The 18,012-nt window shown below is 44.6% G+C and overlaps 49 non-coding genes and 2 pseudogenes across 49 annotated transcripts; all 51 read left to right on the plus strand.

The window, feature by feature from the left end:
• The first annotated feature begins 21 nt into the window (after positions 1-21).
• On the plus strand, positions 22-140 carry LOC145079529 (5S ribosomal RNA). The gene has a single exon (XR_013695040.1). It is a non-coding gene; the product is annotated as a 5S ribosomal RNA (ribosomal RNA).
• Positions 141-373: 233 nt separating this feature from the next.
• LOC145074859 (5S ribosomal RNA) lies at positions 374-492 on the plus strand. Its single transcript, XR_013692144.1, has one exon. It is a non-coding gene; the product is annotated as a 5S ribosomal RNA (ribosomal RNA).
• A 239-nt stretch (positions 493-731) lies between these two features.
• On the plus strand, positions 732-850 carry LOC145079085 (5S ribosomal RNA). Its single transcript, XR_013694610.1, has one exon. It is a non-coding gene; the product is annotated as a 5S ribosomal RNA (ribosomal RNA).
• Positions 851-1,083: 233 nt separating this feature from the next.
• LOC145076096 (5S ribosomal RNA) lies at positions 1,084-1,202 on the plus strand. Its single transcript, XR_013692591.1, has one exon. It is a non-coding gene; the product is annotated as a 5S ribosomal RNA (ribosomal RNA).
• Positions 1,203-1,435: 233 nt separating this feature from the next.
• LOC145085373 (5S ribosomal RNA) lies at positions 1,436-1,554 on the plus strand. The gene has a single exon (XR_013699774.1). It is a non-coding gene; the product is annotated as a 5S ribosomal RNA (ribosomal RNA).
• Positions 1,555-1,817: 263 nt separating this feature from the next.
• Positions 1,818-1,936, plus strand: LOC145075737 (5S ribosomal RNA). Its single transcript, XR_013692502.1, has one exon. It is a non-coding gene; the product is annotated as a 5S ribosomal RNA (ribosomal RNA).
• A 231-nt stretch (positions 1,937-2,167) lies between these two features.
• Positions 2,168-2,286, plus strand: LOC145078899 (5S ribosomal RNA). Its single transcript, XR_013694427.1, has one exon. It is a non-coding gene; the product is annotated as a 5S ribosomal RNA (ribosomal RNA).
• A 234-nt stretch (positions 2,287-2,520) lies between these two features.
• LOC145079530 (5S ribosomal RNA) lies at positions 2,521-2,639 on the plus strand. Its single transcript, XR_013695041.1, has one exon. It is a non-coding gene; the product is annotated as a 5S ribosomal RNA (ribosomal RNA).
• A 233-nt stretch (positions 2,640-2,872) lies between these two features.
• LOC145074863 (5S ribosomal RNA) lies at positions 2,873-2,991 on the plus strand. Its single transcript, XR_013692147.1, has one exon. It is a non-coding gene; the product is annotated as a 5S ribosomal RNA (ribosomal RNA).
• A 239-nt stretch (positions 2,992-3,230) lies between these two features.
• Positions 3,231-3,349, plus strand: LOC145079086 (5S ribosomal RNA). Its single transcript, XR_013694611.1, has one exon. It is a non-coding gene; the product is annotated as a 5S ribosomal RNA (ribosomal RNA).
• A 233-nt stretch (positions 3,350-3,582) lies between these two features.
• Positions 3,583-3,701, plus strand: LOC145076099 (5S ribosomal RNA). The gene has a single exon (XR_013692592.1). It is a non-coding gene; the product is annotated as a 5S ribosomal RNA (ribosomal RNA).
• A 235-nt stretch (positions 3,702-3,936) lies between these two features.
• LOC145085753 (5S ribosomal RNA) lies at positions 3,937-4,055 on the plus strand. Its single transcript, XR_013700144.1, has one exon. It is a non-coding gene; the product is annotated as a 5S ribosomal RNA (ribosomal RNA).
• A 250-nt stretch (positions 4,056-4,305) lies between these two features.
• LOC145075742 (5S ribosomal RNA) lies at positions 4,306-4,424 on the plus strand. The gene has a single exon (XR_013692503.1). It is a non-coding gene; the product is annotated as a 5S ribosomal RNA (ribosomal RNA).
• A 231-nt stretch (positions 4,425-4,655) lies between these two features.
• LOC145078190 (5S ribosomal RNA) lies at positions 4,656-4,774 on the plus strand. Its single transcript, XR_013693783.1, has one exon. It is a non-coding gene; the product is annotated as a 5S ribosomal RNA (ribosomal RNA).
• Positions 4,775-5,008: 234 nt separating this feature from the next.
• On the plus strand, positions 5,009-5,127 carry LOC145079532 (5S ribosomal RNA). Its single transcript, XR_013695043.1, has one exon. It is a non-coding gene; the product is annotated as a 5S ribosomal RNA (ribosomal RNA).
• Positions 5,128-5,359: 232 nt separating this feature from the next.
• LOC145078806 (5S ribosomal RNA) lies at positions 5,360-5,478 on the plus strand. The gene has a single exon (XR_013694337.1). It is a non-coding gene; the product is annotated as a 5S ribosomal RNA (ribosomal RNA).
• Positions 5,479-5,711: 233 nt separating this feature from the next.
• LOC145079087 (5S ribosomal RNA) lies at positions 5,712-5,830 on the plus strand. Its single transcript, XR_013694612.1, has one exon. It is a non-coding gene; the product is annotated as a 5S ribosomal RNA (ribosomal RNA).
• A 233-nt stretch (positions 5,831-6,063) lies between these two features.
• Positions 6,064-6,182, plus strand: LOC145076109 (5S ribosomal RNA). The gene has a single exon (XR_013692595.1). It is a non-coding gene; the product is annotated as a 5S ribosomal RNA (ribosomal RNA).
• A 235-nt stretch (positions 6,183-6,417) lies between these two features.
• On the plus strand, positions 6,418-6,536 carry LOC145085754 (5S ribosomal RNA). Its single transcript, XR_013700145.1, has one exon. It is a non-coding gene; the product is annotated as a 5S ribosomal RNA (ribosomal RNA).
• A 251-nt stretch (positions 6,537-6,787) lies between these two features.
• On the plus strand, positions 6,788-6,906 carry LOC145075748 (5S ribosomal RNA). Its single transcript, XR_013692504.1, has one exon. It is a non-coding gene; the product is annotated as a 5S ribosomal RNA (ribosomal RNA).
• A 231-nt stretch (positions 6,907-7,137) lies between these two features.
• LOC145078201 (5S ribosomal RNA) lies at positions 7,138-7,256 on the plus strand. Its single transcript, XR_013693793.1, has one exon. It is a non-coding gene; the product is annotated as a 5S ribosomal RNA (ribosomal RNA).
• Positions 7,257-7,491: 235 nt separating this feature from the next.
• LOC145079534 (5S ribosomal RNA) lies at positions 7,492-7,610 on the plus strand. The gene has a single exon (XR_013695044.1). It is a non-coding gene; the product is annotated as a 5S ribosomal RNA (ribosomal RNA).
• A 233-nt stretch (positions 7,611-7,843) lies between these two features.
• On the plus strand, positions 7,844-7,962 carry LOC145074875 (5S ribosomal RNA). The gene has a single exon (XR_013692150.1). It is a non-coding gene; the product is annotated as a 5S ribosomal RNA (ribosomal RNA).
• A 238-nt stretch (positions 7,963-8,200) lies between these two features.
• Positions 8,201-8,319, plus strand: LOC145079041 (5S ribosomal RNA). Its single transcript, XR_013694569.1, has one exon. It is a non-coding gene; the product is annotated as a 5S ribosomal RNA (ribosomal RNA).
• A 231-nt stretch (positions 8,320-8,550) lies between these two features.
• Positions 8,551-8,669, plus strand: LOC145076113 (5S ribosomal RNA). Its single transcript, XR_013692597.1, has one exon. It is a non-coding gene; the product is annotated as a 5S ribosomal RNA (ribosomal RNA).
• A 234-nt stretch (positions 8,670-8,903) lies between these two features.
• On the plus strand, positions 8,904-9,022 carry LOC145085374 (5S ribosomal RNA). The gene has a single exon (XR_013699775.1). It is a non-coding gene; the product is annotated as a 5S ribosomal RNA (ribosomal RNA).
• Positions 9,023-9,281: 259 nt separating this feature from the next.
• LOC145075761 (5S ribosomal RNA) lies at positions 9,282-9,400 on the plus strand. Its single transcript, XR_013692506.1, has one exon. It is a non-coding gene; the product is annotated as a 5S ribosomal RNA (ribosomal RNA).
• Positions 9,401-9,631: 231 nt separating this feature from the next.
• On the plus strand, positions 9,632-9,750 carry LOC145078900 (5S ribosomal RNA). The gene has a single exon (XR_013694428.1). It is a non-coding gene; the product is annotated as a 5S ribosomal RNA (ribosomal RNA).
• Positions 9,751-9,984: 234 nt separating this feature from the next.
• On the plus strand, positions 9,985-10,103 carry LOC145079535 (5S ribosomal RNA). The gene has a single exon (XR_013695045.1). It is a non-coding gene; the product is annotated as a 5S ribosomal RNA (ribosomal RNA).
• A 233-nt stretch (positions 10,104-10,336) lies between these two features.
• LOC145079230 (5S ribosomal RNA) lies at positions 10,337-10,455 on the plus strand. Its single transcript, XR_013694748.1, has one exon. It is a non-coding gene; the product is annotated as a 5S ribosomal RNA (ribosomal RNA).
• A 237-nt stretch (positions 10,456-10,692) lies between these two features.
• Positions 10,693-10,811, plus strand: LOC145079042 (5S ribosomal RNA). The gene has a single exon (XR_013694570.1). It is a non-coding gene; the product is annotated as a 5S ribosomal RNA (ribosomal RNA).
• Positions 10,812-11,042: 231 nt separating this feature from the next.
• Positions 11,043-11,161, plus strand: LOC145076117 (5S ribosomal RNA). The gene has a single exon (XR_013692598.1). It is a non-coding gene; the product is annotated as a 5S ribosomal RNA (ribosomal RNA).
• Positions 11,162-11,395: 234 nt separating this feature from the next.
• Positions 11,396-11,514, plus strand: LOC145085755 (5S ribosomal RNA). The gene has a single exon (XR_013700146.1). It is a non-coding gene; the product is annotated as a 5S ribosomal RNA (ribosomal RNA).
• Positions 11,515-11,755: 241 nt separating this feature from the next.
• Positions 11,756-11,874, plus strand: LOC145078674 (5S ribosomal RNA). Its single transcript, XR_013694210.1, has one exon. It is a non-coding gene; the product is annotated as a 5S ribosomal RNA (ribosomal RNA).
• Positions 11,875-12,105: 231 nt separating this feature from the next.
• On the plus strand, positions 12,106-12,224 carry LOC145078212 (5S ribosomal RNA). Its single transcript, XR_013693804.1, has one exon. It is a non-coding gene; the product is annotated as a 5S ribosomal RNA (ribosomal RNA).
• A 235-nt stretch (positions 12,225-12,459) lies between these two features.
• LOC145080042 (5S ribosomal RNA) lies at positions 12,460-12,578 on the plus strand (annotated as a pseudogene).
• Positions 12,579-12,812: 234 nt separating this feature from the next.
• LOC145077145 (5S ribosomal RNA) lies at positions 12,813-12,931 on the plus strand. Its single transcript, XR_013692984.1, has one exon. It is a non-coding gene; the product is annotated as a 5S ribosomal RNA (ribosomal RNA).
• A 236-nt stretch (positions 12,932-13,167) lies between these two features.
• Positions 13,168-13,286, plus strand: LOC145079257 (5S ribosomal RNA). The gene has a single exon (XR_013694775.1). It is a non-coding gene; the product is annotated as a 5S ribosomal RNA (ribosomal RNA).
• Positions 13,287-13,517: 231 nt separating this feature from the next.
• Positions 13,518-13,636, plus strand: LOC145078812 (5S ribosomal RNA). Its single transcript, XR_013694343.1, has one exon. It is a non-coding gene; the product is annotated as a 5S ribosomal RNA (ribosomal RNA).
• A 233-nt stretch (positions 13,637-13,869) lies between these two features.
• LOC145085375 (5S ribosomal RNA) lies at positions 13,870-13,988 on the plus strand. The gene has a single exon (XR_013699776.1). It is a non-coding gene; the product is annotated as a 5S ribosomal RNA (ribosomal RNA).
• Positions 13,989-14,245: 257 nt separating this feature from the next.
• On the plus strand, positions 14,246-14,364 carry LOC145075766 (5S ribosomal RNA). Its single transcript, XR_013692507.1, has one exon. It is a non-coding gene; the product is annotated as a 5S ribosomal RNA (ribosomal RNA).
• A 231-nt stretch (positions 14,365-14,595) lies between these two features.
• LOC145078223 (5S ribosomal RNA) lies at positions 14,596-14,714 on the plus strand. Its single transcript, XR_013693813.1, has one exon. It is a non-coding gene; the product is annotated as a 5S ribosomal RNA (ribosomal RNA).
• A 236-nt stretch (positions 14,715-14,950) lies between these two features.
• On the plus strand, positions 14,951-15,069 carry LOC145080319 (5S ribosomal RNA; annotated as a pseudogene).
• A 231-nt stretch (positions 15,070-15,300) lies between these two features.
• Positions 15,301-15,419, plus strand: LOC145074883 (5S ribosomal RNA). The gene has a single exon (XR_013692156.1). It is a non-coding gene; the product is annotated as a 5S ribosomal RNA (ribosomal RNA).
• Positions 15,420-15,652: 233 nt separating this feature from the next.
• On the plus strand, positions 15,653-15,771 carry LOC145079043 (5S ribosomal RNA). The gene has a single exon (XR_013694571.1). It is a non-coding gene; the product is annotated as a 5S ribosomal RNA (ribosomal RNA).
• Positions 15,772-16,002: 231 nt separating this feature from the next.
• On the plus strand, positions 16,003-16,121 carry LOC145076561 (5S ribosomal RNA). The gene has a single exon (XR_013692709.1). It is a non-coding gene; the product is annotated as a 5S ribosomal RNA (ribosomal RNA).
• A 233-nt stretch (positions 16,122-16,354) lies between these two features.
• On the plus strand, positions 16,355-16,473 carry LOC145085462 (5S ribosomal RNA). Its single transcript, XR_013699860.1, has one exon. It is a non-coding gene; the product is annotated as a 5S ribosomal RNA (ribosomal RNA).
• Positions 16,474-16,723: 250 nt separating this feature from the next.
• On the plus strand, positions 16,724-16,842 carry LOC145075770 (5S ribosomal RNA). Its single transcript, XR_013692508.1, has one exon. It is a non-coding gene; the product is annotated as a 5S ribosomal RNA (ribosomal RNA).
• A 232-nt stretch (positions 16,843-17,074) lies between these two features.
• LOC145078234 (5S ribosomal RNA) lies at positions 17,075-17,193 on the plus strand. The gene has a single exon (XR_013693823.1). It is a non-coding gene; the product is annotated as a 5S ribosomal RNA (ribosomal RNA).
• Positions 17,194-17,426: 233 nt separating this feature from the next.
• LOC145079536 (5S ribosomal RNA) lies at positions 17,427-17,545 on the plus strand. The gene has a single exon (XR_013695046.1). It is a non-coding gene; the product is annotated as a 5S ribosomal RNA (ribosomal RNA).
• Positions 17,546-17,779: 234 nt separating this feature from the next.
• LOC145074889 (5S ribosomal RNA) lies at positions 17,780-17,898 on the plus strand. The gene has a single exon (XR_013692157.1). It is a non-coding gene; the product is annotated as a 5S ribosomal RNA (ribosomal RNA).
• The last annotated feature ends 114 nt before the right edge of the window (positions 17,899-18,012 follow it).

Below are 18,012 nucleotides of genomic sequence, written 5' to 3' on the forward strand. Positions count from 1 at the left end.
AATAAACATGGATAGTGTTTCGTGTGCTATCATACCAGCACTAATGCACCGAATCCCATCAGAACTCCGCAGTTAAGTGTGCTTGGGCGAGAGTAGTACAAGGATGGGTGACCCCCTGGGATGTGCTCGTGTTGCACCATCTTTTTCGTTGTCCGTTTGCATTTTTTTTTTACATTTTACGTGCGGTTTTTTGGTTTTTTATCCTTTCTTTCTTGCTATTTCTATGCTCGGGTGCCCTCCGGTTCATGGTTCATGGTTTTCGTATTTTTGGAACGGAGCCGATCGGTCACATGGGTCCCACGCCCCGCAAACCAAAACAAAGTAGGTTCTGCGTCTTGTAACACATAAAAACAATAAACAGGGATACTATTTCGTGTGCTATCATACCAGCACTAATGCACCGGATCCCATCAGAACTCCGCAATTAAGCGTGCTTGGGCGAGAGTAGTACTAGGATTGGTGACCCCCTGGGAAGTCCTCGTGTTGCACCCCCCTTTTTAGTTTGTCCGTTTGCGTTTTTTTTTTTTTTTACATTTTACGTGCGGTTTTTTGTTTTTTTTCCTTTCTTTCTTGCTACTTCTATGCTCGGGTGCCCTCCGGTTCATGGTTCATGGTTTTCGTATTTTTGGAACTGAGTCGATCGGTCACATGGGTCCCATGCCCTGCGTACCAAAACAAAGAAGGTTCTGCATTTTGTAACACATAAAAGCAATAAACATAGATACTATTTCGTGTGCAATCATACCAGCACTAATGCACCGAATCCCATCAGAACATCGCAGTTAAGCGAGCTTGGGCGAGAGTAGTACAAGGATGGGTGACCCCCTTGGAAGTGCTCGTGTTGCACCCTCTTTTTCGATGTCCGTTTGCATTTTTTTTAACATTTTACGTGCGGTTTTTTGGTTTTTTTTTCCTTTCTTTCTGGCTATTTCTATGCTCGGGTGCCTTCCGGTTTATCGTTGATGGTTTTCGTATTTTTGGAACGGAGCCGATCGGTCACGTGGATCCCACGCACCGCGTATAAAAACAAAGGAGATTCTGCATCTTGTAACACATAAAAGCAATAAACATGGATATTATTTTGGGTGTGATCATAACAACACTAATGCACCGGAACCCATCAGAACTCCGCAGTTAAGCGTGCTTGTACGAGAGTAGTACTAGGATGGGTGACCCCTTGGGAAGTCCTCGTTTTGCACCCCCCTTTTTCGTTGTCCGTTTGCGTTTTTTTTTACATTTTACATGCGGTTTTTTGGTTTGTTTTCCTTTCTTTCTAGCTATTTCTATGCTCGGGTGCCCTCCGGTTCATGGTTGATGGTTTTCGTATTTTTGGAACTGAGCCGATCAGTCACGTAGGTCCCACGCCCCGCGTACCAAAACAAAGGAAGTTCTGCGTCTGGTAACACATAAAAGCAATGAACATGGATAGTATTTCGGGTGCGATCATACCAGCACTAATGCACCGGATCCCATCAGAATTCCGCAGTTAAGCGTGCTTGGGCGAGAGTAGTACTAGGATTGGTGACCCCCTGGGAAGTCCTCGTGTTGCACCCCCCTTTTTAGTTTGTCCGTTTGCGTTTTTTTTTTTTTTTTTTTTTTTTTTTTTTTTTTTTACATTTTACGTGCGGTTTTTTGTTTTTTTTTTCCCTTTCTTTCTTGCTATTTCTATGCTCGGGTGCCCTCTGGTTTATGGTTGATGGTTTTCGTTTTTTTGTAACGGAGCCGATCGGTCACGTGGGTCCCACGCCCAGCGTACCAAAACAAAGGATGTTCTGCGTCTTGTAACACATAAATGCAATAAACATGGATAGTATTTCGTGTGCGATCATACCAGCACTAATGCACCGAATCCCATCAGAACTCCGCAGTTAAGCGTGCTTGGGCGAGAGTAGTACAAGGATGGGTGACCCCTTGGGAAGTGCTCGTGTTGCACCTTCTTTTTCGTTGTCCGTTTGCATTTTTTTTTACATTTTACATGCTGTTTTTTGGTTTTTTTCCTTTCTTTCTGGCTGTTTCTATGCTCGTGTGCCTTCCGGTTTATGGTTGATGGTTTTCGTATTTTTGGAACGGAGCTGATCCGTCACGTGGATCCCACGCCCCGCGTACAAAAACAAAGGAGATTATGCGTCTTGTAACACATAAAAGCAATAAACGTGGATATTATTTTAGGTGTGATCATAACAGCACTAATGCACCGGATCCTATCAGAACTCGGCAGTTAAGCGTGCTTGGGCGAGATTAGTACTAGGATGGGTGACCCCCTGGGAAGTCCTCGTGTTGCGCCCCCTTTTTCGTTGTCCGTTTGCGTCTTTTTTTTTCCATTTTACGTGCGGTTTTTAGGTTTTTTTTCCTTTCTTTCTTGCTATTTCTATGCTCGGGTTCCCTCCGGTTCATGGTTCATGGTTTTCGTATTTTTGGAACGGAGCCGATCGGTCACTTGGGTCCCACGCCCCGCGTACCAAAACAAAGTAGGCTCTGCGTCTTGTAACACATAAAAGCAATAAACATGGATAGTGTTTCGTGTGCTATCATACCAGCACTAATGCACCGAATCCCATCAGAACTCCGCAGTTAAGTGTGCTTGGGCGAGAGTAGTACAAGGATGGGTGACCCCCTGGGATGTGCTCGTGTTGCACCATCTTTTTCGTTGTCCGTTTGCATTTTTTTTTTACATTTTACGTGCGGTTTTTTGGTTTTTTATCCTTTCTTTCTTGCTATTTCTATGCTCGGGTGCCCTCCGGTTCATGGTTCATGGTTTTCGTATTTTTGGAACGGAGCCGATCGGTCACATGGGTCCCACGCCCCGCAAACCAAAACAAAGTAGGTTCTGCGTCTTGTAACACATAAAAACAATAAACAGGGATACTATTTCGTGTGCTATCATACCAGCACTAATGCACCGGATCCCATCAGAACTCCGCAATTAAGCGTGCTTGGGCGAGAGTAGTACTAGGATTGGTGACCCCCTGGGAAGTCCTCGTGTTGCACCCCCCTTTTTAGTTTGTCCGTTTGCGTTTTTTTTTTTTTTTACATTTTACGTGCGGTTTTTTGTTTTTTTTCCTTTCTTTCTTGCTACTTCTATGCTCGGGTGCCCTCCGGTTCATGGTTCATGGTTTTCGTATTTTTGGAACTGAGTCGATCGGTCACATGGGTCCCATGCCCTGCGTACCAAAACAAAGAAGGTTCTGCATTTTGTAACACATAAAAGCAATAAACATAGATACTATTTCGTGTGCAATCATACCAGCACTAATGCACCGAATCCCATCAGAACATCGCAGTTAAGCGAGCTTGGGCGAGAGTAGTACAAGGATGGGTGACCCCCTTGGAAGTGCTCGTGTTGCACCCTCTTTTTCGATGTCCGTTTGCATTTTTTTTAACATTTTACGTGCGGTTTTTTGGTTTTTTTTTCCTTTCTTTCTGGCTATTTCTATGCTCGGGTGCCTTCCGGTTTATCGTTGATGGTTTTCGTATTTTTGGAACGGAGCCGATCGGTCACGTGGATCCCACGCCCCGCGTATAAAAACAAAGGAGATTCTGCATCTTGTAACACATAAAAGCAATAAACATGGATATTATTTTGGGTGTGATCATAACAACACTAATGCACCGGAACCCATCAGAACTCCGCAGTTAAGCGTGCTTGTACGAGAGTAGTACTAGGATGGGTGACCCCTTGGGAAGTCCTCGTTTTGCACCCCCCCTTTTTCGTTGTCCGTTTGCGTTTTTTTTTTACATTTTACATGCGGTTTTTTGGTTTGTTTTCCTTTCTTTCTTGCTATTTCTATGCTCGGGTGCCCTCCGGTTCATGGTTGATGGTTTTCGTATGTTTGGAACTGAGCCGATCAGTCACGTAGGTCCCACGCCCCGCGTACCAAAACAAAGGAAGTTCTGCGTCTGGTAACACATAAAAGCAATGAACATGGATAGTATTTCGGGTGCGATCATACCAGCACTAATGCACCGGATCCCATCAGAATTCCGCAGTTAAGCGTGCTTGGGCGAGAGTAGTACTAGGATTGATGACCCCCTGGGAAGTCCTCGTGTTGCACCCCCCCCTTTTTAGTTTGTCCGTTTGCGTTTTTTTTTTTTTTTTTTTTTTACATTTTACGTGCGGTTTTTTGTTTTTTTTTCCCTTTCTTTCTTGCTATTTCTATGCTCGGGTGCCCTCTGGTTTATGGTTGATGGTTTTCGTTTTTTTGTAACGGAGCCGATCGGTCACGTGGGTCCCACGCCCAGCGTACCAAAACAAAGGATGTTCTGTGTCTTGTAACACATAAATGCAATAAACATGGATAGTATTTCGTGTGCGATCATACCAGCACTAATGCACCGAATCCCATCAGAACTCCGCAGTTAAGCGTGCTTGGGCGAGAGTAGTACAAGGATGGGTGACCCCTTGGGAAGTGCTCGTGTTGCACCTTCTTTTTCGTTGTCCGTTTGCATTTTTTTTTACATTTTACATGCTGTTTTTTGGTTTTTTTCCTTTCTTTCTGGCTGTTTCTATGCTCGTGTGCCTTTCGGTTTATGGTTGATGGTTTTCGTATTTTTGGAACGGAGCTGATCCGTCACGTGGATCCCACGCCCCGCGTACAAAAACAAAGGAGATTATGCGTCTTGTAACACATAAAAGCAATAAACGTGGATATTATTTTAGGTGTGATCATAACAGCACTAATGCACCGGATCCTATCAGAACTCTGCAGTTAAGCGTGCTTGGGCGAGATTAGTACTAGGATGGGTGACCCCCTGGGAAGTCCTCGTGTTGCGCCCCCTTTTTCGTTGTCCGTTTGCGTTTTTTTTTTTCCATTTTACGTGCGGTTTTTAGGTTTTTTTTCCTTTCTTTCTTGCTATTTCTATGCTCGGGTTCCCTCCGGTTCATGGTTCATGGTTTTCGTATTTTTGGAACGGAGCCGATCGGTCACTTGGGTCCCACGCCCCGCGTACCAAAACAAAGTAGGCTCTGCGTCTTGTAACACATAAAAGCAATAAACATGGATAGTGTTTCGTGTGCTATCATACCAGCACTAATGCACCGAATCCCATCAGAACTCCGCAGTTAAGTGTGCTTGGGCGAGAGTAGTACAAGGATGGGTGACCCCCTGGGATGTGCTCGTGTTGCACCATCTTTTTCGTTGTCCGTTTGCATTTTTTTTTTACATTTTACGTGCGGTTTTTTGGTTTTTTATCCTTTCTTTCTTGCTATTTCTATGCTCGGGTGCCTCCGGTTCATGGTTCATGGTTTTCGTATTTTTGGAACGGAGCCGATCGGTCACATGGGTCCCACGCCCCGCATACCAAAACAAAGTAGGTTCTGCGTCTTGTAACACATAAAAACAATAAACAGGGATACTATTTCGTGTGCTATCATACCAGCACTAATGCACCGGATCCCATCAGAACCCCGCAATTAAGCGTGCTTGGGCGAGAGTAGTACTAGGATTGGTGACCCCCTGGGAAGTCCTCGTGTTGCACCCCCCTTTTTAGTTTGTCCGTTTGCGTTTTTTTTTACATTTTACGTGCGGTTTTTTGTTTTTTTTCCTTTCTTTCTTGCTACTTCTATGCTCGGGTGCCCTCCGGTTCATGGTTCATGGTTTTCGTATTTTTGGAACTGAGTCGATCGGTCACATGGGTCCCATGCCCCGCGTACCAAAACAAAGAAGGTTCTGCATTTTGTAACACATAAAAGCAATAAACATAGATACTATTTCGTGTGCAATCATACCAGCACTAATGCACCGAATCCCATCAGAACATCGCAGTTAAGCGAGCTTGGGCGAGAGTAGTACAAGGATGGGTGACCCCCTTGGAAGTGCTCGTGTTGCACCCTCTTTTTCGATGTCCGTTTGCATTTTTTTTAACATTTTACGTGCGGTTTTTTGGTTTTTTTTTCCTTTCTTTCTGGCTATTTCTATGCTCGGGTGCCTTCCGGTTTATCGTTGATGGTTTTCGTATTTTTGGAACGGAGCCGATCGGTCACGTGGATCCCACGCCCCGCGTATAAAAACAAAGGAGATTCTGCATCTTGTAACACATAAAAGCAATAAACATGGATATTATTTTGGGTGTGATCATAACAACACTAATGCACCGGAACCCATCAGAACTCCGCAGTTAAGCGTGCTTGTACGAGAGTAGTACTAGGATGGGTGACCCCTTGGGAAGTCCTCGTTTTGCACCCCCCCTTTTTCGTTGTCCGTTTGCGTTTTTTTTTTACATTTTACATGCGGTTTTTTGGTTTGTTTTCCTTTCTTTCTTGCTATTTCTATGCTCGGGTGCCCTCCGGTTCATGGTTGATGGTTTTCGTATTTTTGGAACTGAGCCGATCAGTCACGTAGGTCCCACGCCCCGCGTACCAAAACAAAGGAAGTTCTGCGTCTGGTAACACATAAAAGCAATGAACATGGATAGTATTTCGGGTGCGATCATACCAGCACTAATGCACCGGATCCCATCAGAATTCCGCAGTTAAGCGTGCTTGGGCGAGAGTAGTACTAGGATTGATGACCCCCTGGGAAGTCCTCGTGTTGCACCCCCCCCTTTTTAGTTTGTCCGTTTGCGTTTTTTTTTTTTTTTTTTTTTTTACATTTTACGTGCGGTTTTTTGTTTTTTTTTCCCTTTCTTTCTTGCTATTTCTATGCTCGGGTGCCCTCTGGTTTATGGTTGATGGTTTTCGTTTTTTTGTAACGGAGCCGATCGGTCACGTGGGTCCCACGCCCAGCGTACCAAAACAAAGGATGTTCTGCGTCTTGTAACACATAAATGCAATAAACATGGATAGTATTTCGTGTGCGATCATACCAGCACTAATGCACCGAATCCCATCAGAACTCCGCAGTTAAGCGTGCTTGGGCGAGAGTAGTACAAGGATGGGTGACCCCTTGGGAAGTGCTCGTGTTGCACCTTCTTTTTCGTTGTCCGTTTGCATTTTTTTTTACATTTTACATGCTGTTTTTTGGTTTTTTTCCTTTCTTTCTGGCTGTTTCTATGCTCGTGTGCCTTTCGGTTTATGGTTGATGGTTTTCGTATTTTTGGAACGGAGCTGATCCGTCACGTGGATCCCACGCCCCGCGTACAAAAACAAAGGAGATTATGCGTCTTGTAACACATAAAAGCAATAAACGTGGATATTATTTTAGGTGTGATCATAACAGCACTAATGCACCGGATCCTATCAGAACTCTGCAGTTAAGCGTGCTTGGGCGAGATTAGTACTAGGATGGGTGACCCCCTGGGAAGTCCTCGTGTTGCGCCCCCTTTTTCGTTGTCCGTTTGCGTTTTTTTTTTTTCCATTTTACGTGCGGTTTTTAGGTTTTTTTTCCTTTCTTTCTTGCTATTTCTATGCTCGGGTTCCCTCCGGTTCATGGTTCATGGTTTTCGTATTTTTGGAACGGAGCCGATCGGTCACTTGGGTCCCACGCCCCGCGTACCAAAACAAAGTAGGCTCTGCGTCTTGTAACACATAAAAGCAATAAACATGGATAGTGTTTCGTGTGCTATCATACCAGCACTAATGCACCGAATCCCATCAGAACTCCGCAGTTAAGTGTGCTTGGGCGAGAGTAGTACAAGGATGGGTGACCCCCTGGGATGTGCTCGTGTTGCACCATCTTTTTCGTTGTCCGTTTGCATTTTTTTTTTACATTTTACGTGCGGTTTTTTGGTTTTTTATCCTTTCTTTCTTGCTATTTCTATGCTCGGGTGCCCTCCGGTTCATGGTTCATGGTTTTCGTATTTTTGGAACGGAGCCGATCGGTCACATGGGTCCCACGCCCCGCAAACCAAAACAAAGTAGGTTCTGCGTCTTGTAACACATAAAAACAATAAACAGGGATACTATTTCGTGTGCTATCATACCAGCACTAATGCACCGGATCCCATCAGAACTCCGCAATTAAGCGTGCTTGGGCGAGAGTAGTACTAGGATTGGTGACCCCCTGGGAAGTCCTCGTGTTGCACCCCCCTTTTTAGTTTGTCCGTTTGCGTTTTTTTTTTTTTTACATTTTACGTGCGGTTTTTTGTTTTTTTTCCTTTCTTTCTTGCTACTTCTATGCTCGGTTGCCCTTCGGTTCATGGTTCATGGTTTTCGTATTTTTGGAACTGAGTCGATCGGTCATATGGGTCCCATGCCCCGCGTACCAAAACAAAGAAGGTTCTGCATTTTGTAACACATAAAAGCAATAAACATAGATACTCTTTCGTGTGCGATCATACCAGCACTAATGCACCGAATCCCATCAGAACATCGCAGTTAAGCGAGCTTGGGCGAGAGTAGTACAAGGATGGGTGACCCCCTTGGAAGTGCTCGTGTTGCACCCTCTTTTTCGATGTCCGTTTGCATTTTTTTTAACATTTTACGTGCGGTTTTTTGGTTTTTTTCCTTTCTTTCTGGCTATTTATATGCTCGGGTGCCTTCCGGTTTATCGTTGATGGTTTTCGTATTTTTGGAACGGAGCCGATCGGTCACGTGGATCCCACGCACCGCGTATAAAAACAAAGGAGATTCTGCATCTTGTAACACATAAAAGCAATAAACATGGATATTATTTTGGGTGTGATCATAACAACACTAATGCACCGGAACCCATCAGAACTCCGCAGTTAAGCGTGCTTGTACGAGAGTAGTACTAGGATGGGTGACCCCTTGGGAAGTCCTCGTTTTGCACCCCCCTTTTTCGTTGTCCGTTTGCGTTTTTTTTTTACATTTTACATGCGGTTTTTTGGTTTGTTTTCCTTTCTTTCTAGCTATTTCTATGCTCGGGTGCCCTCCGGTTCATGGTTGATGGTTTTCGTATTTTTGGAACTGAGCCGATCAGTCACGTAGGTCCCACGCCCCGCGTACCAAAACAAAGGAAGTTCTGCGTCTGGTAACACATAAAAGCAATGAACATGGATAGTATTTCGGGTGCGATCATACCAGCACTAATGCACCGGATCCCATCAGAATTCCGCAGTTAAGCGTGCTTGGGCGAGAGTAGTACTAGGATTGGTGACCCCCTGGGAAGTCCTCGTGTTGCACCCCCCTTTTTAGTTTGTCCGTTTGCGTTTTTTTTTTTTTTTTTTTTTTTTTTTTTTTTACATTTTACGTGCGGTTTTTTGTTTTTTTTTTCCCTTTCTTTCTTGCTATTTCTATGCTCGGGTGCCCTCTGGTTTATGGTTGATGGTTTTCGTTTTTTTGTAACGGAGCCGATCGGTCACGTGGGTCCCACGCCCAGCGTACCAAAACAAAGGATGTTCTGCGTCTTGTAACACATAAATGCAATAAACATGGATAGTATTTCGTGTGCGATCATACCAGCACTAATGCACCGAATCCCATCAGAACTCCGCAGTTAAGCGTGCTTGGGCGAGAGTAGTACAAGGATGGGTGACCCCTTGGGAAGTGCTCGTGTTGCACCTTCTTTTTCGTTGTCCGTTTGCATTTTTTTTTACATTTTACATGCTGTTTTTTGGTTTTTTTCCTTTCTTTCTGGCTGTTTCTATGCTCGTGTGCCTTCCGGTTTATGGTTGATGGTTTTCGTATTTTTGGAACGGAGCTGATCCGTCACGTGGATCCCACGCCCCGCGTACAAAAACAAAGGAGATTATGCGTCTTGTAACACATAAAAGCAATAAACGTGGATATTATTTTAGGTGTGATCATAACAGCACTAATGCACCGGATCCTATCAGAACTCGGCAGTTAAGCGTGCTTGGGCGAGATTAGTACTAGGATGGGTGACCCCCTGGGAAGTCCTCGTGTTGCGCCCCCTTTTTCGTTGTCCGTTTGCGTCTTTTTTTTTCCATTTTACGTGCGGTTTTTAGGTTTTTTTTCCTTTCTTTCTTGCTATTTCTATGCTCGGGTTCCCTCCGGTTCATGGTTCATGGTTTTCGTATTTTTGGAACGGAGCCGATCGGTCACTTGGGTCCCACGCCCCGCGTACCAAAACAAAGTAGGCTCTGCGTCTTGTAACACATAAAAGCAATAAACATGGATAGTGTTTCGTGTGCTATCATACCAGCACTAATGCACCGAATCCCATCAGAACTCCGCAGTTAAGTGTGCTTGGGCGAGAGTAGTACAAGGATGGGTGACCCCCTGGGATGTGCTCGTGTTGCACCATCTTTTTCGTTGTCCGTTTGCATTTTTTTTTTACATTTTACGTGCGGTTTTTTGGTTTTTTATCCTTTCTTTCTTGCTATTTCTATGCTCGGGTGCCCTCCGGTTCATGGTTCATGGTTTTCGTATTTTTGGAACGGAGCCGATCGGTCACATGGGTCCCACGCCCCGCATACCAAAACAAAGTAGGTTCTGCGTCTTGTAACACATAAAAACAATAAACAGGGATACTATTTTGTGTGCTATCATACCAGCACTAATGCACCGGATCCCATCAGAAGTCCGCAATTAAGCGTGCTTGGGCGAGAGTAGTACTAGGATTGGTGACCCCCTCGGAAGTCCTCGTGTTGCACCCCCCTTTTTAGTTTGTCCGTTTGCGTTTTTTTTTTTTTACATTTTACGTGCGGTTTTTTGTTTTTTTTCCTTTCTTTCTTGCTACTTCTATGCTCGGGTGCCCTCCGGTTCATGGTTCATGGTTTTCGTATTTTTGGAACTGAGTCGATCGGTCACATGGGTCCCATGCCCCGCGTACCAAAACATAGAAGGTTCTGCATTTTGTAACACATAAAAGCAATAAACATAGATACTATTTCGTGTGCGATCATACCAGCACTAATGCACCGAATCCCATCAGAACATCGCAGTTAAGCGAGCTTGGGCGAGAGTAGTACAAGGATGGGTGACCCCCTTGGAAGTGCTCGTGTTGCACCCTCTTTTTCGATGTCCGTTTGCATTTTTTTTAACATTTTACGTGCGGTTTTTTGGTTTTTTTCCTTTCTTTCTGGCTATTTCTATGCTCGGGTGCCTTCCGGTTTATCGTTGATGGTTTTCGTATTTTTGGAACGGAGCCGATCGGTCACGTGGATCCCACGCACCGCGTATAAAAACAAAGGAGATTCTGCATCTTGTAACACATAAAAGCAATAAACATGGATATTATTTTGGGTGTGATCATAACAACACTAATGCACCGGAACCCATCAGAACTCCGCAGTTAAGCGTGCTTGTACGAGAGTAGTACTAGGATGGGTGACCCCTTGGGAAGTCCTCGTTTTGCACCCCCCCTTTTTCGTTGTCCGTTTGCGTTTTTTTTTACATTTTACATGCAGTTTTTTGGTTTGTTTTCCTTTCTTTCTAGCTATTTCTATGCTCGGGTGCCCTCCGGTTCATGGTTGATGGTTTTCGTATTTTTGGAACTGAGCCGATCAGTCACGTAGGTCCCACGCCCCGCGTACCAAAACAAAGGAAGTTCTGCGTCTGGTAACACATAAAAGCAATGAACATGGATAGTATTTCGGGTGCGATCATACCAGCACTAATGCACCGGATCACATCAGAATTCCGCAGTTAAGCGTGCTTGGGCGAGAGTAGTACTAGGATTGGTGACCCCCTGGGAAGTCCTCGTGTTGCACCCCCCTTTTTAGTTTGTCCGTTTGCGTTTTTTTTTTTTTTACATTTTACGTGCGGTTTTTTGTTTTTTTTTTCCCTTTCTTTCTTGCTATTTCTATGCTCGGGTGCCCTCTGGTTTATGGTTGATGGTTTTCGTTTTTTTGTAACGGAGCCGATCGGTCACGTGGGTCCCACGCCCAGCGTACCAAAACAAAGGATGTTCTGCGTCTTGTAACACATAAATGCAATAAACATGGATAGTATTTCGTGTGCGATCATACCAGCACTAATGCACCAAATCCCATCAGAACTCCGCAGTTAAGCGTGCTTGGGCGAGAGTAGTACAATGATGGGTGACCCCTTGGGAAGTGCTCGTGTTGCACCTTCTTTTTCGTTGTCCGTTTGCATTTTTTTTTACATTTTACATGCTGTTTTTTGGTTTTTTTCCTTTCTTTCTGGCTGTTTCTATGCTCGTGTGCCTTCCGGTTTATGGTTGATGGTTTTCGTATTTTTGGAACGGAGCTGATCCGTCACGTGGATCCCACGCCCCGCGTACAAAAACAAAGGAGATTATGCGTCTTGTAACACATAAAAGCAATAAACGTGGATATTATTTTAGGTGTGATCATAACAGCACTAATGCACCGGATCCTATCAGAACTCTGCAGTTAAGCGTGCTTGGGCGAGATTAGTACTAGGATGGGTGACCCCCTGGGAAGTCCTCGTGTTGCGCCCCCTTTTTCGTTGTCCGTTTGCGTCTTTTTTTTTCCATTTTACGTGCGGTTTTTAGGTTTTTTTTTCCTTTCTTTCTTGCTATTTCTATGCTCGGGTTCCCTCCGGTTCATGGTTCATGGTTTTCGTATTTTTGGAACGGAGCCGATCGGTCACTTGGGTCCCACTCCCCGCGTACCAAAACAAAGTAGGCTCTGCGTCTTGTAACACATAAAAGCAATAAACATGGATAGTGTTTCGTGTGCTATCATACCAGCACTAATGCACCGAATCCCATCAGAACTCCACAGTTAAGTGTGCTTGGGCGAGAGTAGTACAAGGATGGGTGACCCCCTGGGATGTGCTCGTGTTGCACCATCTTTTTCGTTGTCCGTTTGCATTTTTTTTTTTACATTTTACGTGCGGTTTTTTGGTTTTTTATCCTTTCTTTCTTGCTATTTCTATGCTCGGGTGCCCTCCGGTTCATGGTTCATGGTTTTCGTATTTTTGGAACGGAGCCGATCGGTCACATGGGTCCCACGCCCCGCATACCAAAACATAGTAGGTTCTGCGTCTTGTAACACATAAAAACAATAAACAGGGATACTATTTCGTGTGCTATCATACCAGCACTAATGCACCGGATCCCATCAGAATTCCGCAGTTAAGCGTGCTTGGGCGAGAGTAGTACTAGGATTGGTGACCCCCTCGGAAGTCCTCGTGTTGCACCCCCCTTTTTAGTTTGTCCGTTTGCGTTTTTTTTTTTTACATTTTACGTGCGGTTTTTTGTTTTTTTTCCTTTCTTTCTTGCTACTTCTATGCTCGGTTGCCCTCCGGTTCATGGTTCATGGTTTTCGTATTTTTGGAACTGAGTCGATCGGTCACATGGGTCCCATGCCCCGCGTACCAAAACAAAGAAGGTTCTGCATTTTGTAACACATAAAAGCAATAAACATAGATACTATTTCGTGTGCGATCATACCAGCACTAATGCACCGAATCCCATCAGAACATCGCAGTTAAGCGAGCTTGGGCGAGAGTAGTACAAGGATGGGTGACCCCCTTGGAAGTGCTTGTGTTGCACCCTCTTTTTCGATGTCCGTTTGCATTTTTTTTAACATTTTACGTGCGGTTTTTTGGTTTTTTTCCTTTCTTTCTGGCTATTTCTATGCTCGGGTGCCTTCCGGTTTATCGTTGATGGTTTTCGTATTTTTGGAACGGAGCCGATCGGTCACGTGGATCCCACGCACCGCGTATAAAAACAAAGGAGATTCTGCATCTTGTAACACATAAAAGCAATAAACATGGATATTATTTTGGGTGTGATCATAACAACACTAATTCACCGGAACCCATCAGAACTCCGCAGTTAAGCGTGCTTGTACGAGAGTAGTACTAGGATGGGTGACCCCTTGGGAAGTCCTTGTTTTGCACCCCCCTTTTTCGTTGTCCGTTTGCGTTTTTTTTTACATTTTACATGCGGTTTTTTGGTTTGTTTTCCTTTCTTTCTAGCTATTTCTATGCTCGGGTGCCCTCTGGTTCATGGTTGATGGTTTTCGTATTTTTGGAACTGAGCCGATCAGTCACGTAGGTCCCACGCCCCGCGTACCAAAACAAAGGAAGTTCTGCGTCTGGTAACACATAAAAGCAATGAACATGGATAGTATTTCGGGTGCGATCATACCAGCACTAATGCACCGGATCCCATCAGAATTCCGCAGTTAAGCGTGCTTGGGCGAGAGTAGTACTAGGATTGGTGACCCCCTGGGAAGTCCTCGTGTTGCACCCCCCTTTTTAGTTTGTCCGTTTGCGTTTTTTTTTTTTTTTTTTTTTTTTTTTTACATTTTACGTGCGGTTTTTTGTTTTTTTTTTTTCCCTTTCTTTCTTGCTATTTCTATGCTCGGGTGCCCTCTGGTTTATGGTTGATGGTTTTCGTTTTTTTGTAACGGAGCCGATCGGTCACGTGGGTCCCACGCCCAGCGTACCAAAACAAAGGATGTTCTGCGTCTTGTAACACATAAATGCAATAAACATGGATAGTATTTCGTGTGCGATCATACCAGCACTAATGCACCGAATCCCATCAGAACTCCGCAGTTAAGCGTGCTTGGGCGAGAGTAGTACAAGGATGGGTGACCCCTTGGGAAGTGCTCGTGTTGCACCTTCTTTTTCGTTGTCCGTTTGCATTTTTTTTTACATTTTACATGCTGTTTTTTGGTTTTTTTCCTTTCTTTCTGGCTGTTTCTATGCTCGTGTGCCTTCCGGTTTATGGTTGATGGTTTTCGTATTTTTGGAACGGAGCTGATCCGTCACGTGGATCCCACGCCCCGCGTACAAAAACAAAGGAGATTATGCGTCTTGTAACACATAAAAGCAATAAACGTGGATATTATTTTAGGTGTGATCATAACAGCACTAATGCACCGGATCCTATCAGAACTCTGCAGTTAAGCGTGCTTGGGCGAGATTAGTACTAGGATGGGTGACCCCCTGGGAAGTCCTCGTGTTGCGCCCCCTTTTTCGTTGTCCGTTTGCGTCTTTTTTTTTTCCATTTTACGTGCGGTTTTTAGGTTTTTTTTTCCTTTCTTTCTTGCTATTTCTATGCTCGGGTTCCCTCCGGTTCATGGTTCATGGTTTTCGTATTTTTGGAACGGAGCCGATCGGTCACTTGGGTCCCACGCCCCGCGTACCAAAACAAAGTAGGCTCTGCGTCTTGTAACACATAAAAGCAATAAACATGGATAGTGTTTCGTGTGCTATCATACCAGCACTAATGCACCGAATCCCATCAGAACTCCGCAGTTAAGTGTGCTTGGGCGAGAGTAGTACAAGGATCGGTGACCCCCTGGGATGTGCTCGTGTTGCACCATCTTTTTCGTTGTCCGTTTGCATTTTTTTTACATTTTACGTGCGGATTTTTGGTTTTTTATCCTTTCTTTCTTGCTATTTCTATGCTCGGGTGCCCTCCGGTTCATGGTTCATGGTTTTCGTATTTTTGGAACGGAGCCGATCGGTCACATGGGTCCCACGCCCCGCATACCAAAACAAAGTAGGTTCTGCGTCTTGTAACACGTAAAAACAATAAACAGGGATACTATTTCGTGTGCTATCATACCAGCACTAATGCACCGGATCCCATCAGAACTCCGCAATTAAGCGTGCTTGGGCGAGAGTAGTACTAGGATTGGTGACCCCCTGGGAAGTCCTCGTGTTGCACCCCCCTTTTTAGTTTGTCCGTTTGCGTTTTTTTTTACATTTTACGTGCGGTTTTTTGTTTTTTTTCCTTTCTTTCTTGCTACTTCTATGCTCGGGTGCCCTCCGGTTCATGGTTCATGGTTTTCGTATTTTTGGAACTGAGTCGATCGGTCACATGGGTCCCATGCCCCGCGTACCAAAACAAAGAAGGTTCTGCATTTTGTAACACATAAAAGCAATAAACATAGATACTATTTCGTGTGCGATCATACCAGCACTAATGCACCGAATCCCATCAGAACATCGCAGTTAAGCGAGCTTGGGCGAGAGTAGTACAAGGATGGGTGACCCCCTTGGAAGTGCTCGTGTTGCACCCTCTTTTTCGATGTCCGTTTGCATTTTTTTTAACATTTTACGTGCGGTTTTTTGGTTTTTTTCCTTTCTTTCTGGCTATTTCTATGCTCGGGTGCCTTCCGGTTTATCGTTGATGGTTTTCGTATTTTTGGAACGGAGCCGATCGGTCACGTGGATCCCACGCACCGCGTATAAAAACAAAGGAGATTCTGCATCTTGTAACACATAAAAGCAATAAACATGGATATTATTTTGGGTGTGATCATAACAACACTAATGCACCGGAACCCATCAGAACTCCGCAGTTAAGCGTGCTTGTACGAGAGTAGTACTAGGATGGGTGACCCCTTGGGAAGTCCTCGTTTTGCACCCTCCTTTTTCGTTGTCCGTTTGCGTTTTTTTTTACATTTTACATGCGGTTTTTTGGTTTGTTTTCCTTTCTTTCTTGCTATTTCTATGCTCGGGTGCCCTCCGGTTCATGGTTGATGGTTTTCGTATTTTTGGAACTGAGCCGATCAGTCACGTAGGTCCCACGCCCCGCGTACCAAAACAAAGGAAGTTCTGCGTCTGGTAACACATAAAAGCAATGAACATGGATAGTATTTCGGGTGCGATCATACCAGCACTAATGCACCGGATCCCATTAGAATTCCGCAGTTAAGCGTGCTTGGGCGAGAGTAGTACTAGGATTGGTGACCCCCTGGGAAGTCCTCGTGTTGCACCCCCCTTTTTAGTTTGTCCGTTTGCGTTTTTTTTTTTTTTTTTTTTTTTTACATTTTACGTGCGGTTTTTTGTTTTTTTTTCCCTTTCTTTCTTGCTATTTCTATGCTCGGGTGCCCTCTGGTTTATGGTTGATGGTTTTCGTTTTTTTGTAACGGAGCCGATCGGTCATGTGGGTCCCACGCCCAGCGTACCAAAACAAAGGATGTTCTGCGTCTTGTAACACATAAATGCAATAAACATGGATAGTATTTCGTGTGCGATCATACCAGCACTAATGCACCGAATCCCATCAGAACTCCGCAGTTAAGCGTGCTTGGGCGAGAGTAGTACAAGGATGGGTGACCCCTTGGGAAGTGCTCGTGTTGCACCTTCTTTTTCGTTGTCCGTTTGCATTTTTTTTTTACATTTTACATGCTGTTTTTTGGTTTTTTTCCTTTCTTTCTGGCTGTTTCTATGCTCGTGTGCCTTCCGGTTTATGGTTGATGGTTTTCGTATTTTTGGAACGGAGCTGATCCGTCACGTGGATCCCACGCCCCGCGTACAAAAACAAAGGAGATTATGCGTCTTGTAACACATCAAAGCAATAAACGTGGATATTATTTTAGGTGTGATCATAACAGCACTAATGCACCGGATCCTATCAGAACTCTGCAGTTAAGCGTGCTTGGGCGAGATTAGTACTAGGATGGGTGACCCCCTGGGAAGTCCTCGTGTTGCGCCCCCTTTTTCGTTGTCCGTTTGCGTTTTTTTTTTCCATTTTACGTGCGGTTTTTAGGTTTTTTTTCCTTTCTTTCTTGCTATTTCTATGCTCGGGTTCCCTCCGGTTCATGGTTCATGGTTTTCGTATTTTTGGAACGGAGCCGATCGGTCACTTGGGTCCCACGCCCCGCGTACCAAAACAAAGTAGGCTCTGCGTCTTGTAACACATAAAAGCAATAAACATGGATAGTGTTTCGTGTGCTATCATACCAGCACTAATGCACCGAATCCCATCAGAACTCCGCAGTTAAGTGTGCTTGGGCGAGAGTAGTACAAGGATGGGTGACCCCCTGGGATGTGCTCGTGTTGCACCATCTTTTTCGTTGTCCGTTTGCATTTTTTTTTTTACATTTTACGTGCGGTTTTTTGGTTTTTTATCCTTTCTTTCTTGCTATTTCTATGCTCGGGTGCCCTCCGGTTCATGGTTCATGGTTTTCGTATTTTTGGAACGGAGCCGATCGGTCACATGGGTCCCACGCCCCGCATACCAAAACAAAGTAGGTTCTGCGTCTTGTAACACATAAAAACAATAAACAGGGATACTATTTCGTGTGCTATCATACCAGCACTAATGCACCGGATCCCATCAGAACTCCGCAATTAAGCGTGCTTGGGCGAGAGTAGTACTAGGATTGGTGACCCCCTGGGAAGTCCTCGTGTTGCACCCCCCCTTTTTAGTTTGTCCGTTTGCGTTTTTTTTTTTACATTTTACGTGCGGTTTTTTGTTTTTTTTCCTTTCTTTCTTGCTACTTCTATGCTCGGGTGCCCTCCGGTTCATGGTT

The sequence above is a fragment of the Lactuca serriola genome, chromosome 1 (genome assembly GCF_051521515.1).
Source record: "Lactuca serriola cultivar US96UC23 chromosome 1, Lser_US96UC23_V15, whole genome shotgun sequence".
Classification (NCBI taxonomy): domain Eukaryota; kingdom Viridiplantae; phylum Streptophyta; class Magnoliopsida; order Asterales; family Asteraceae; genus Lactuca; species Lactuca serriola.